General features: G+C 24.9%; 1 protein-coding gene across 7 annotated transcripts in view; it reads right to left on the bottom strand.

Moving 5' to 3' along the window:
- LOC127277749 (uncharacterized) overlaps nucleotides 1–15649 on the bottom strand; it is a 137387-nt gene that overhangs the window by 118837 nt on the left and 2901 nt on the right. For 5 of the 7 annotated variants that reach the window (XM_051299093.1, XM_051299098.1, XM_051299097.1 and 2 more), the window contains exon 2: nucleotides 15261–15353. The gene's annotated coding sequence lies outside the window, so the exon portion shown is untranslated. Of the gene's footprint in view, nucleotides 1–15256; nucleotides 15354–15649 lie in introns of all 7 variants that reach the window. The other 2 variants (XM_051299095.1, XM_051299099.1) reach the window with 1 other exon arrangement.

Here is a 15649-nt window from a genome sequence, read left to right as displayed (position 1 = left end):
ATTTAAGTACTTTATGTATATTAAAACTACAAACATTTTTAACAGTGTAGTTTTTCTTTACAAATAATTAAATTAGCTAAAACGGTAAATATTTATGGCACAGAAAAATTGTCAAAATTATTTCTGACTTACATTTTTCACTGTTCTGCTATCTTTTTAGATATTTATAAGTCAGATAGTTTATTAGACGTACTTATTCTTCACGAATAATTAAACTATAGCTGCTAAGGCAAAATCCCAATGCAAAGAAAAATTGTCAGAATTATTTCTGACCCAGATTATAGACTGTTTTGCTAACTTTTTATGATATTAATTATACAAAATAATTAAACAATTTATTTTACATATTCTTTCTTTACGAATAATTAAATTAGATGCTACGGCAAAATCCCAATGCATAGAAAAAGTGTCAAAATTATTTCTGACCGAAATTTTCGACTGCTTTACTAACTTTTTTTTAAAAAATCAAAAACGGCAAAATTGGGAATTTCACGAATAATTAGCGGCAAATTCTCCAATATGAGATTTTTGATTTCACACTAATTTAAAAGTATCAAATTGATACCAAAAATATCAAATTGATACAAATTTTTATATCAATATGATATTTTTGGTATCAATTTGGTACTTTTAAATTACTGTGTTTACGAAAGTTGTTTTTCTAACTTGATACACCTCATGGTAAGACTTATAGATCGGAATTTTTCTTGATTTTAAAGTTTTTAGGTTATGTTAAATATCTCACGCAATGGGGTTGAACTGACTTCAGATTCGGTTTTAGCGACTCCAAAAAAACAGAGTAGTCATAGTTTGATCTTAAGCTCGTAAAATGAATTTTTTTTGTGTGCCTGTGTAATAAAAATAAATGATTGAATTTTTTATAGTTGTAAACGCGTGATTGCGGTTATCTCGTTTATTTTTTTTTTTCTTTCCGCAATTTTCGAGAAAAACGATGAGCATAGAAAACACGACACGTTAACGGCTTTTTAAGGACATTTTCAACTTTAACGCCATGTCCAAAGTTGTTTTAAAGTTTAAAGGCTACTTTGTAAGTTTCATTCTGTCAGCACTTCTCTGGTACAAGTCTGAAAGCGAGGAAACTTCTATCTATATCTCTCTCTCTCTACATATATACAGTTGAAGACGACATTGGGTCTCGTTGAAGAAGACGTGGTCCAAATAAAACTATTACCATGAATTAGCATCACTTAAAGGGGGGTTAAATGTCCGCGAACTTTATTTAATTTAAACGCTGCTTACTTTAGCCTTCAAGAAAGTAGTAGTAGTCGAGTAATAATTGCTTTTAAACCCAAAGAAAATTGAATTTTACACCCGTCGCATAGTTATCACTGAAAATTTAACGTGTTACTCCGCCTGACGTGCTAACGAGGTTCAAGTTCTATATATGCAAAAAAAAAAAAACCCTATATAGCGAATAATAAAAATTTATGAAGCTCTTGATATACTGACAGATTAATTAGCGACAGAGAAATATAAGAGGGAAAAAAACGATATTCTTAATTTAAGAATATGACTCTTATTTAAGAATATGACTCTTATTTTAGAATATGACTCTTATTTTAGAATATAAATTTTATTCTTAAATTTCGAATCTAATATTCATGAGTTTCAGAATGTGCATTTTTGCTATTTTTGAATTATGGATTTAAATTTAGAATACATACTAATTTTAAAATTATACTAAATTTAAGAATAATACACACTAATACATGGGGGATTATACGTGAAGCAGACAACCCCAATCTTGGTTTGTTTTTATGAATATTACTTTTAATTTTTAAATATTACAATTTTATTAAAAATCTATCAAATAAATGGAAAATTTATCCACGAAATTTGAACCTACGTTTTAGGAATTTCCTAAATTTTTTTTTTACATTCAAGTAAAGTATCTACATCGAAAAAAATATATTTTGAAATTAAAAAGACATTGTCTCTTTCATTATATTTCGACCATTTTTAAAATATTTAAAAATATCTTAAACGATAGCTTAAAAATACAAAATCTACCATATTTAAATTAACATTTGAGATATTTTTAAACATTTAAAAAATGGTCGAAATATAAAGAAAGAGGCAATGTATTCTTAATTTCAGAATATATTTTTTTCGATGTAGGTACTTTACTTGAATATAGAAAAAATTTAGGAAATTCATAAAACGTAGGTTCAAATTTCGTGGATAAAATAAAACTCTCAAATTTTTGCATATGTATACGTACTTGAGGTAAATTTAGTGGATGAGCTTATATACAAAAAGAAGAAATGAAGGACATCATGTGCCACCAATATTTTATACTTTGTAGAGATAATTTTTTTCAACGTTTCCACGAATCGTGCTTCTTCTTTGTACAATTGTGACCTTTATGAAGATGTACGAATAGGTATGTAACAATATAGACAATAGAGCGTGATGTCAGGGCGCGTTAAAGGACAAACATGCCTCTCACTTAATCGAATTACGAATTTAAAATTCTCGCAAACAATCATTTTCTTTTTTCTATTATAATACACTTTATATATGTATAAACTGCTTTCAAGGAATAAATTTATATATATTTTAAAAAAATATATTTCCTCTACTCTATAGTATCTTCTTAATGTCAAATGAAAACTCCACAGTAAATTGTGGGCTATTATTTAAATACAAAAATGGATTAAAATAAAATGCAACGCCTTAAATCATCGAAGCTTAAAATAATTCATTCATCCATCATTTTATGGCATTTAATTTGTCATAATTATTTTTGAGTCTAATTTTTATTTGTTCGAATTAGTATTTTGCAGAATTTTCATCAAAACGATTTTCTATATTACAGAATTTTCATATATGTAATCGAACATTCAGTTCACAGAATTTTTATTTCTTCGAATTTTTATTTGACATAATAGGCATTTTAATGAATTTTTATTGAGTAGAATTTCATTGTACAGAATTTTCTTTCAGATGAATTTTCATTTGTTCGAAATATTATTTGATATAATTTCCATATAACCGATTTTTTAAACTTCTGAATTTTTACTTAACCGAAAAATCATTTAACAGAATTTTTAATTGATAGAATTTCCATTTGTCCGAAATTGCAAATGTCCGAACAATCAATTTCGGCGCGATTTTTACAATCAACCAATCAAAAATTATTCATAAAATTGTGATTGGTTGATTTTAAAAATCGCGCCAAAATCGATTGTTTGTTCGGCCATTTGCAATTTCGGACAAATGAAAATTCTATCAATTAGAAATTTTGTAAAATGATTTTTCGGTTAAATAAAAATTCTGTAGTGTGAAAAATCGGTTTAACCTTCGCCGGACTGGATACTTTTTATATACACGGTTGACAAGATCCCACCCAGGGTGGGCCAAATGTTTTCTTCTTTGTATATTGCAATAAAAACTTAGAATCATTCAGTTTTTTTCCAAAATTGTTATATGTTACCAAATAATATATTTTATTAATGTTTTGTTGATTTTTTTATTTGTTTAAACAATTTATTATTAATAATTTATATCTTTTTCAAATATACATACGACAGTAGAAGAATTTTATAAATTTGTTACCTTTTCTTCGTAGTTATTAATTCAAAGGTTATAAATAAAATAAAATATATAATTCAATTTGCAACAACTATTATTATAAATTGTTTAAACAAATAATTGTTGCTATTTATTAACATTCTTCATAATATTCCTAGAAAATTGCAATTTTTTTCTAATTTTGCAACTTAACAAGCACAACATAATAACACAAAGATTTTATATGAATTTACTATTTAACCAATTGTTTAAACAAATAATTGTTGCTATTTATTAACTTTCTTTATAATGTTCCAAGAAAGTTGCAATTTTTTTCTAATTTTGCAACTTAACAAGCTCAACATAATAAACATGAAGATTTTATATGAATTTAGTATTCAAACGATTGTTTAAACAATTTATTGTTGTTATTTATTAACTTTCTTGTAGTGTACCTAGAAAGATGCAGTTTTTTCCTAATTTTGCAATTTATCAAACCGAATATAATATAGCCAGACAGATTTTACATAAATTTACTAATTTATCAATAATTGTTTAAACAATTGTTGAATTTACAATTTTACATCAAATCTATCTTTTATTATATTCGGCTTGATGAGTTGCAAAATTAGAAAAAAACGGCAACTTTCCAGGTGCCGTACAAAAAAAGTTAGTAAATAACAACAATAAATTGTTTAAACAATTGTTGAATTAATAATTTTACATCACATCTATCTTTTATTATATTCCGCTTGATAAATTGCAAAATTAGAAAAAAACTGCATCTTTCTAGGTGCAGAACAAAGAAAGTTAATAAATAATAACAATAAATTGTTTAAACAAATGAAAAATGCTATATAATATTTTTTATATCTATTATTTGACATCATAAAAAACTCACAGTGAAAAGTCTGCATAATTTCAAGTCTTTTTGTAAAATAGAATTAAAAAAATATCTGAATCATCCCGGTTATCTCCGTACATACATTGATAAAAGTTATAAATAATCAAGAAGAAATTTTTTTTTAAAATTTGTTTTTACATTTTTTGAAAGTTCTTAAGATTTTGTTCAGTGACTTAAAATCGCGATTCAATTAAGGCAAAACTTTAGAAGATATGGCAATTTCAATTTGTCTGGCCCACCCTGGGTGGGCATCTTGTCAAGCGAAGGTTAATAAAATTTATATCAAATAATAATTGGAACAAATGAAAATTCATCTGAAAGAAAATTCTATGCAATGAAATTCTACCCAATAAAAATTCTTTAAAATGCCTATTATGTTAAATGAAAATTCGAGCAAATAAAAATGCGAACAAATAAAAATTCTGTGATGTGAATTTTTGGTTATATAAAAATTCTGTAATATAGAAAATCGTTTTGATGAAAATTCTACAAAATACTAATTCGAACAAATAAAAATTCGACTCAAAAAGTAATTATGACAAATGAAATTCCATAAAATGAAAATTCTAACTAATGATTTTTAGAACATAATCATGCATCCCTAAAAATCGTTTCGAAATCTTTTTTTTAGGTTATGTTTGATCGGCCATTTACAATTTCGGACAAATCTAAATTCGGCGTTTTAAGAAATCTATCAATTTCCGTTAAATAATTATTATACAGTGTAAAATATATATTTTATTCAATTTTTCCGAACTGTTTTTTAAGATAATAAATATTTCGAGGCCTTTAACAGTTTAAGGTGTTAGTTTATTCGTTTAGATTAATTAGCAGAATTAATCTAAACGATAATAAACGAACATTTTTAATACTAATAAATATTTATTTTCAAAATATATTTTCTTATAAATGACAAATACGGCAAAATATGTATTGTATTTTTATCAAATGAAATTTTTAGTAAATAGAACTTGTCCCCCTCCCTTATAAAGAATAAAGAATTCTATTTATGGATGCTATAAATATAGTAATTACATAAAAATTCTGTAATATAGAAAAACGGTATGATGAAAATTCTGCAAAATACTAATTTGAACAAATAAAAATTCGGCTCAAAAATAATTATGACAAATGAAATTCCATAAAATGAAAATTCTAACTAATGATTTTTAGAACATAATTATGCGTCGCAGAAGAAATATTATAATATTATTATTTAAGATTATAACTTAATTTTTTTTAGTTTCCTAAATATACATAAAAACATATTTAAAGTATTAAGGGCATGTAAAAGTCATTCCTGTTTTCTCATGGTAATTCAATGTTAAAATTGACACAACTTTGACATGCCCTTAACTTATAATTTGAAACTTTTGAAAAAAAGTCTTAATAAACCTTTTAATTTGCGAGACCCTTAAAAATAAATGAAAATTTAAAGGAAGTATCCTTGTTTTGAGAGAGGTTTAAGTAAAATACCACTCGAATACCACCATGGAAGCGAGGAATCTGAACTCTCAAATTGAAATTACTTTCTTTTTTTGAATATAGAACAAAATAATATTATTTCTATTATCAAATGACAGGATGAATCAATGAAATTTCAGAGGTGTATTTTAATATAGAATCCAAAGTATATATATTTGATGTTACAATGCATATATATCTATATACTCCAATTCCCCAGAGAGTATATATCCTACTATAATAATAGAATTTAAATAAAGAGAATTTATACATATATGACATGACATGGTCCAATAAAAACAAAAAGTTGAATGTTATAACACAGAAAACAAAAAGAGAAGAAGTAAAAATATATTTTTGTATTAGAAGATATAGAAAACATTATATAGAAAAAATATCAAAAAAAATGTGAAATTAATTTGAAAAATCCTTGTATCAACATATTTGTATCAGTATTATAATATATACAAATGCGTGAAATATGAAAAAGAGGATAAAACATGTGAAGATGGGATTTTATATCTCTTTCGTTGAAATATAACAATGGCCCAGGAGTTTGTGAATGTGAAAAAAAAGGAAAGGAAGCTCGGTGTACATATTAAGGATTGTGAAGACTTTTAGAGATGGGTCGTCTTTGACCATAAGAGATTTCCAAAAGTGCAACTCAGCGGGAGCCTCCAGCAAGAGAACCTTCACTTTGTCTACTCAAGTCTACTTGGCTAGTTTACAACAAACCCTCTTTTATTTTGCTCAGTATGCTATCCTAAAAAACTGTCTTATAGGTATATATATATGTGTGTATATGTACTTTTTCACACAGCTTTAAACACTTTAAAAATATTTCACGCTTTCACATCATATGCCTTCTTCTTTAAAAGTCTTTTCAAAATATATTCAATTAAATTAAGGAATAATACTTTACTAATATAGATATAACATATTATTTACTTCCGTTTTCTGTGTAACTAATATTGATTTTTATGAAGTTCGACTATGTATATAATTTGTCAATTGCTACGGATTTTTAGCTCTATACATACAGTCGAATGTTATAACTATCAATTATTATTATATCTATATATTGAAAAACCTTGCTTTTAAAAATATTAGTGAACCTATAGTTAAGTATAATTATACACGGAAAGAAAGTTTGTAGCAATATTTGATATTATGGTGTTACTTTTTAGTATATTTGGTTACAATTGCGGAACATTTTGGCATGATAACGATTTTCGATACTATTTTTAATAATGATTGAGATTAAAATAAGAATATTTAATATAGTTGGAAAGAAAATTTGATATAATATTTACGAAATCTGAAATCTTTTTATTGAAACACAAAAATGTCAAATTTTAATAAGCTCTTTATCAATTTTTCTAACCAAATATTTCAAATTTCGTAATTAGAATTGTATAAAATGATATAATTATTTCAGATTTTGATATATTTGATATGAAAATTGAAAAAGAAATATCAAAGTTAACGAGATTCGACGAAATTTGCCGAAGTTGAACGTTCGGAATTGCCCGATCCTCACCGAGTGGTAACGAAGACTGACGAAGCTCTTTAGACAAGCCCCTTTTTACTATTATCTTGATACAGACCTGAATTTCTTTTATATAATTAATTTCGAAGATTTTACAATAAATCAGTAAAAAAAATTGTTCTTCAAAAAATAATAAAATATTTAATTATTTCCCAATAAATAATGATTTTTATTTATATTTTTAAACATGTTTTGATATAATTTCACCTTTCTCATAAGCGGTGAAAAATATGTCTGGTTAGTATATAAGAATGGTCACATCAGTTTTTCACATGAGCGTAAATTTGTATATGAAGCGTTATTCTGCGAATGTTATACGTATTATCGTTAGTATAGGTTAGGAATAAAATAAGCCAATCGATGTAAAACAATGCGGTGTATGTGTGTGTGTGTGTGCATTTAAAAGTTCATATCCTCGTTTATCCCCGAGATGAGAAAGAGATAAAACTTTGGCGTAGAATCTATTGGTGTTTCTGTCGTCATCTGTCACGACTGAACCACTTCGAATTTTTAGTATAGTTTTAACAAATTACGCAATAATCTTTCCAAATTTTCATATAAATTTAGTAAATAACGAAGTGCGCGTCGGTTTAACTTACTTCTGGTTTTTCGTATAAATTTGTCAATTTACGAAATAATAATTTCAATTTCTGGAATATATTTACTAAAAAGACTATTGGTAAAAATATACCGATTTTCGTTATCAAACCCAAATGTTCCGCGTTTGAAAAAGAGAATACTAAAATTTCCTATCAGATTTATCAAATATTGCTACTAAATTTCTTTCCGTGTAGTAATCCTATAGTTAATTCTATTATATTCTTGAAACATATTTAGGGTGATTTACGAATTCGATATCAGTTTTACTTTTACAAAAATTTCTCATTACCCAACTTTCTATTTTAAAAAATTCTAATTTAAATGAATATTATAATTTAGCAGAACTCAACACGAAAAAAAACCCCAAAATCGGTATAAAAATTAACTGCAACAAATTTTATCCTAGTTGAGGGCGCCACTGTCTATGTGAATTAGCATTGGTTAAAATTACCAGCAACAAAATTTATTTAGCGTTTTTGCTGTTTTTAGGGTTCCGTACCCGAAGGGGGATCCCTATTAATGAGACTAGTGAAGCAAGGCATGTACCCCTCCCCCCTAGCGGCCACATGAATTTATCTAGAGGGCTGAAATTTGGTACACATATGTATTTTGGCGTGTAGATTACACTGTTAGAAAAATCTGTATTAGATTTAATATACATGCGTATGAAGCGAATATGCACTACAGGTATTGAAATCTAAGATACATGTATATTAAATTTAAAGTGACAACATGGCGGCTGTAGATGCCTATTTCACCAAACGGTCATTATTTCCTTGATATTGAAAATTTATTTGAAATTGAAACAACAGTGCGTAATTCTTTAACTATTGTGTTGTTTATGTCCAAATAATGTTTTATAAGGGGAAAATTTTTCAAAAAAAACATTCTAAATACAAGAATTTTAATACTTATATGTGACATTTAGGTTAAGTACTATAAATGTCAAATTATATGCATTTTTACAATGTAAATTGATTTAAACTTGTATTTACATGAAAGAAATTACTTTGCTTTATTAATAAAAACCTTATTTTGTACACAAAAACATGTATAAATTGAGTAAAATGCAATTTTTTTATTTGAATTTTTTTCAGTGACAAAATTTAATATACTTTGTATATGAATTACACTCTAATATACCAGTTTCTTAAATTTAAGTACTTTATGTATATTAAAACTACAAACATTTTTAACAGTGTACAGGAAAAATATAGCGAATCTCATAGGAATTGATTATCATAGCGTTGTCAAGGAAAAACCATGAATTTTTACGAAAAATCCCTAAAAATGACTATGTACCCCCCCCCCCTGGTGGACACATTTTTTCACATAGAGAGCTCAAATTTGGTACACTTATGTATTTTTACGTGAAAATTACAGGAAAAATATAGCGAACATGATTCGGATCGATTTACAAGGCGTTGTCAAGGAAAAATCAAAAATTTTGAAAAAAAGCGTTTAATCCTCCTAGCGCACACACTATTTGACCAAGACAGTTAATATTTGGTATACATACATATTGTTGTGTATAGATTACAGAAAAAATATAGCGAGCACGATTGGGGTTGATGATCATATTGTTTTTAAGGAAAACTCATATTTTTAGAAAAAATCATGGATTTTTCGAATAAAAAAAGAAGAAAATTTTATCTTAAGAGATTAAAATTTATACATTTTTACGTATTTTTACGTGTAGATTACAAAAAAAATATAGCGAGAACGATTGGAGTTGATTATCACAGCGTTTTCAAGGAAAAACTGATAATTTTCTATAAAAATCATGAATTTTTTTGAAGAAAATTTTATCTAAAGGGCTTCAAATTTATACATTTTTAGGTATTTTTACGTGTAGATTACAAGAAAAATATAGTGAGCATGATTGGAGTTGATAATCATAGCGTTTTCAAGGAAAAACTGATAATTTTCGTTATATGTGACTATGTGTCTATCTATGTGTTTTTATGCTCACATTACAGGAAAAATTAAGCAAAATTGGAATTTTTCCACCTGCCTTTACACTTTAACCCCCTTAAATTTTCGGTTTAAGGGTACGGAACCCTCGGTTTTAATGCGAGTGTAACTCGCACTTGTCCGATTTTTTTTTTTAACGGAATTTTAAAAGAAAAATGAAAGCTCTTTCAAATGTAAAAAGAAAAAAATGAGACATCTAAATTACTTCAAAAGTTATAACAAATTTAAAGTTTTTTTTTTTTCTAAATTTTAAATAAACGACGCCACACAGCCTGCCTGATTTGAAATGAATTTGGTAGCCATAATATCTAATTCATCGAATTATTTCATTTGTCAGAAATTTTATTTGCACAAATTGTTATTTTATTAAAATTCTTAACGCCAAATTACAAAATTTGTTCGAAATTAAAAATTAACAGAAAGATTTCGGCGCATTTTGTGATTGGAGTTAAAATTTTCCTGTCAATTGTTTATTCAGATATTTACCAATTTCGCTGAAATGAAAAATCGGCGTTTTAAGAATTCTCTAACAAATATAACAATTATTGTATTCGTGCAATTAAAGTTTCGTAGAAGTGAAGATTCGATGAATTGAAAATTTTGTCATTTAAAAATTCATATCACTTAAAATTCTGTTGAAAAAGATAATATCAAAGAATATTAAATACTAAAATGTAAGTATAAAATAGATTTTAAGTATAAATTCTACAGAATATTTTTTTTCATTGAATAAAATTTTCATGGCCCCTTTATATACGCGATGGGCCTCATTCTACGCCATTGCAAAACTGAGAATCAAATGAAGGTTATACCTTTTGCAGTCGAGTGTGAAACTCAAAAAAAGGTATAAAAGTGACGAGTCGAGGTTATGCCCTCGAATTCGTATATATATTTATAAACATCTATATATAAAATTTATATATAAACAAGAAGAACGACAAATATAATTCTGGTAAATTTTCAATTTATATAAATATATCAATCTAGATTAAAGCGCAATGTCATGCTGGACGATACGGTTTATATGACTCGTTTCCAAATGCGAATAGACGGAATGAATCATCCGTAAAGGTTCTTCCGCTTAAACAATCGATAATACCTCTATAGGCGCTCCAATTTTTCTTCTCTTTTTTTTCTCTCTCTCTCTTTCTTTCTTTCTCTATGTGAGGGAAGCTTAGCTATATATATATATATATATATATATATATATATATATCAGCACTTCTGCGAACTTCAACGATTCTTCTTCCCTATGTTCATTATCGACGAAGCGCGAATGTACAGGCATTTCCGAGCCACGAATAGAATTGATTGCGATGAGCTTTTTCAATTTTTAACGACATCCCCCGGTTCAGAAGTTATCGTATATGGCTATATAGATATAGATATATATATATGCCCGTAACCAGATTTTCTTCGATCAAAAAATTATTCGAGTCAATCATTCAAGAGATGATCAATTTTCCAAGTATTCATTAATAAGTTCTCAACAACCATCCACTTTTTAAAAAGGCTTTCGTAATGAGCAATATATGATAATTGAAATTCTATTAATATCGATTAAATATGTGTGGCGATATAAAAGTGAAGATTAAAGAAGAAATGTCATTTATAACAACCATTGTACTATTGTTGGACTATATTTATAGCATCCATAAATAGAATTCTTTATTCTTTATAAGGGAGGGGGACAAGTTCTATTTAGTAAAAATTTCATTTAATAAAAAATACAATACATATTTTGCCGTATTTGTCATTTATAAGAAAATATATTTTGAAAATAAATATTTATTAGTATTAAAAATGTTTGTTTATTATCGTTTAGATTAATTCTGCTAATTAATCTAAACGAATAAACTAACACCTTACACTGTTAAAGGCCTCGAAATATTTATTATCTTAAAAAATAGTTCGGAAAAATTGAATAAAATATATATTTTACACTGTATAATAATTATTTAACGGAAATTTATAGATTTCTTAAAACGCCGAATTTACATTTGTCCGAAATTGTAAATGGCCGATCAAACATAACCTAAAAAAAAGATTTCGAAACGATTTTTAGGGATGCATGATTATGTTCTAAAAATCATTAGTTAGAATTTTCATTTTATGGAATTTCCTTTGGCATAATTACTTTTTGAGTCGAATTTTTATTTGTTCGAATTAGTATTTTGTTAAATTTTCATCAAAACGATTTTCTATATTACAGAATTTTTAGATAACCAAAAATTCACATCACAGAATTTTTATTTGTTCGCATTTTTATTTGCTCGAATTTTTATTTAACATAAAAGGCATTTTAAAGAATTTTTATTGTGTAGAATTTCATTGCATAGAATTTTCTTTCAGATGAATTTTTGTTTGTTCGAATTATTATTTAATATAAGTTCCATATAACCGATTTTTCACACTACAGAATTTTACTTAACCGAAAAATCATTTTACAGAATTTCTAATATTGATAGAATTTTCATTTGTCCGAAATTGCAAATGGCCGAACAAACAATCGATTTTGGCGCGATTTTTAAAATCAACTAATCAAAAATTATCCATAAAATTGTGATTGGTTGATTTTAAAAATCGCACCGAAATTGATTGTTTGTTTGGACATTTGCAATTTCGGACAAATGAAAATTCTATTAATTAGAAATTCTGTTAAATGATTTTTTGGTTAAGTAAAAATTGTGTAGTATGAAAAATCGGTTAGGTATAGAAATTATATCAAATAAAAATTCATCTGAAAGAAAATTCTATGGAATAAAAAATTCTACCCGCAATAAAAATTCTTAAAAATGCCTATTATGTTAAATGAAAATTCTAATTAATAATTTTTATAACATATTCATGCGTCCTAAATTTTTAATTGTCCGAAATTGCAAATGGTCGAACAAACATAACCTATACAAAAAAATTTCGGCTCGATTTTAAAAATTTACCAATCATGATTTTCTGAATAATTTCTGATTGGTGAATTTTAAAAATAGTGTCGAATTTTCAAAGATTTACAATTCAGATTTTTGAAATAACTATTGAACTTCCAGTGATTTTTAATTAAAATTTTTGGTGATTTCTGTTGATGGAGAATTTGTTAAAAATTACAGACAAAAATTGAATTTCAAAATTTTTTTAATTGAAAAATGCTATTAAATAATTGATATTGAATTTTTGAAGAATATTATAAATATCATTTAAAATCATTGAATTTTTGTTGATTTCTGTTGCTGAAGAATTTATTAAAAATTAAAAAAAAAAGAATTGAACTTTAAATTTTTTTAATTAATAATTGCTTTCAGATAATTGAATTTTCAAAGATTATTAATAAAAAATATTAATAATAATTGAATTTCGGAAGAAATATAATTGAAATTATTAAATTTTAAAAATATTTTCGGTGGAAAATTAAAAAATAATAATAATAATAATAATTAATTAATAATTAATTTTAAATAATTAAAGTTAAATTAATTAAATAATTAATTAATTTAATAATTAAATTAATTAATTAAATAATTATTTTTAAAAGGTATTATTAAATTGAAATTTAAGATAATCTAATTTGACTTTTTTTAAATTGTAAAAATTGTTAAATTTTATATAATTTTTAATTAAACAAAAATTTAAGATAATTGAATTTGTGAAAAATTTCATAATTATCATTAAAAATAATTAATTTAGAGAAAAATTTTTGTTAAAACTTTGTTAAATAATTGAAATAAATTGATTTATTATTATTATTATTATTATTATTATTATTACTATTATAAATTTTTTTTAATATCATTATTATTAAAATAATTAAAGTAAAATCAATTATAAAATGTTATCATATACTTTAGGAAATCTGTAAAATATCAAATCTTTCTTTGCGGAAAATGAATCATCAGCTTAAGAGATATCAACCCTCACTTATCTTTTTTGTATTCCCGGTATATAATCGTTTACAATCCAATAGCAATCTACAGTAATCCTTTTAGTCTCCTTTGATCCCAATATTCTATGTAATAAATTTCTGAAATGTGTCTTTTATAATTTTGTTACCATTGTATAATACACATTTTGATACACTATATATATATAGCCAGTTCTAAATTCTTTTTTTACATAATAAATTTATATATATAATATATATCATTTAAATTTATTATTATATATAGCGTGTATTATTGATGAAAAATAATATTAAATTTTTGAAAAAGGGAATTTAAAGTTCTTTTTGTGACGCATGAATAAGTTTTAAAAATCAATTTTTGTTAGAATTATTATTTAATAGAATTTCATTAGATATATATAATTTTTTTATTGAGACAAATTTTATTTTTTCAAATTATATCATTTTTGTAGAATTTTCATCAAAACGATTTTTTATATTATAGAATTTTTATATAACCGAAAATTCATTTTTAGAGTATATTAAAAATTGAAATTATTTTTACGCAAATATGAAAATAAAAAGAAATACAAATAAATAAATTTGAAGGAAAAATTTAATAAATACTAAAAAAAAAATTAAATTATTAATAAAAATAAATAAAAAAAAAAGTAACAATTTACTGTGATGAAATTGATTTTTTTTCGCAGATGTAAATTAACAGGGTAGATAATTTCAATTTTCTTTTGTGTCCTGGATAACAAGCTTCTCTAATCCGATTATAAGTTTTTCTCCCGGTTGAAGTTTTGAATTTTATTAGAACGAACTTTCATCAGGGCGAATATTTTATCATCAAGCAAAAGTTATAACATTTTTGTCTTTTTTATCCGACTTATGTAATTTTTGTAATTAACAAAATTTTTCCCTCAAAACTTTTTTTTATATATATATAGAAATGGCATATATAAATATGCAAATCAGGCATTGCGATAAAAGCACTTTTTTAAAAATTCTACAATAAATTAATTATTTAAATTCTATTTTTATATTATATAATTTTTTTTCGATTTTTCCTAATATATATATTCATTATTTATTTATATTTGAAATAAATAAATATATAATATAATAATTAATAAATTTTGTATAATTCATTGGCTCAAGGTTAATATCGAAAAATTAAACGAATTATTTATGTATTTGAAAAGTTTTAATATTTATAGTGCATTTCGCATGAATGTACCGGTCAACCGGTGAATATATAATATTAAAACTTTTGAATTGTGTGTGCAAAAATTTATAGTCTTAACTTGCTTATAAACATATTTCTAAAATGAAAGTCAAAATAAATTTACATTACCTACTTTTATACAAATCCTATTTCCTTCTCTCTTATCCTCAAGTTTTTTTTTTAATTCTCGTTTCTCTTGTGTTTTATTTTCAGCTTTGCAAATCTCCTGAAAAATGTATAAAAATTGTGGATTAAAAAATATATTAAATCATATATATAGGTATTTTAAAATAAAATAATAAATACGTAAAATTAAAATAATAAACAAAAAACAAAAATTAACAATATCGTTAAAAAATTTAAAATTTAGTTCTATTTTAATTCCCAAAGGGAAATAAGAAATTTTTACATACTGAATTTGTAAACAATTTAAAAATTTCTTTTTTCTAGGATCGACTTTAAGGCACAAAAGAAGTCGATTTTTTTATTTTAAACGAATAAGCTGAAGTACGCAACGTTCAT

Source organism: Leptopilina boulardi, unplaced genomic scaffold (genome assembly GCF_019393585.1).
Source record: "Leptopilina boulardi isolate dan_hultmark-lab unplaced genomic scaffold, ZJU_Lbou_2.1 LbouV2_179, whole genome shotgun sequence".
Taxonomy (NCBI): Eukaryota; Metazoa; Arthropoda; class Insecta; order Hymenoptera; family Figitidae; genus Leptopilina; species Leptopilina boulardi.
Note: the sequence above shows the minus strand (reverse complement) of the source record. Positions and strands in the feature narration are given on the sequence as shown.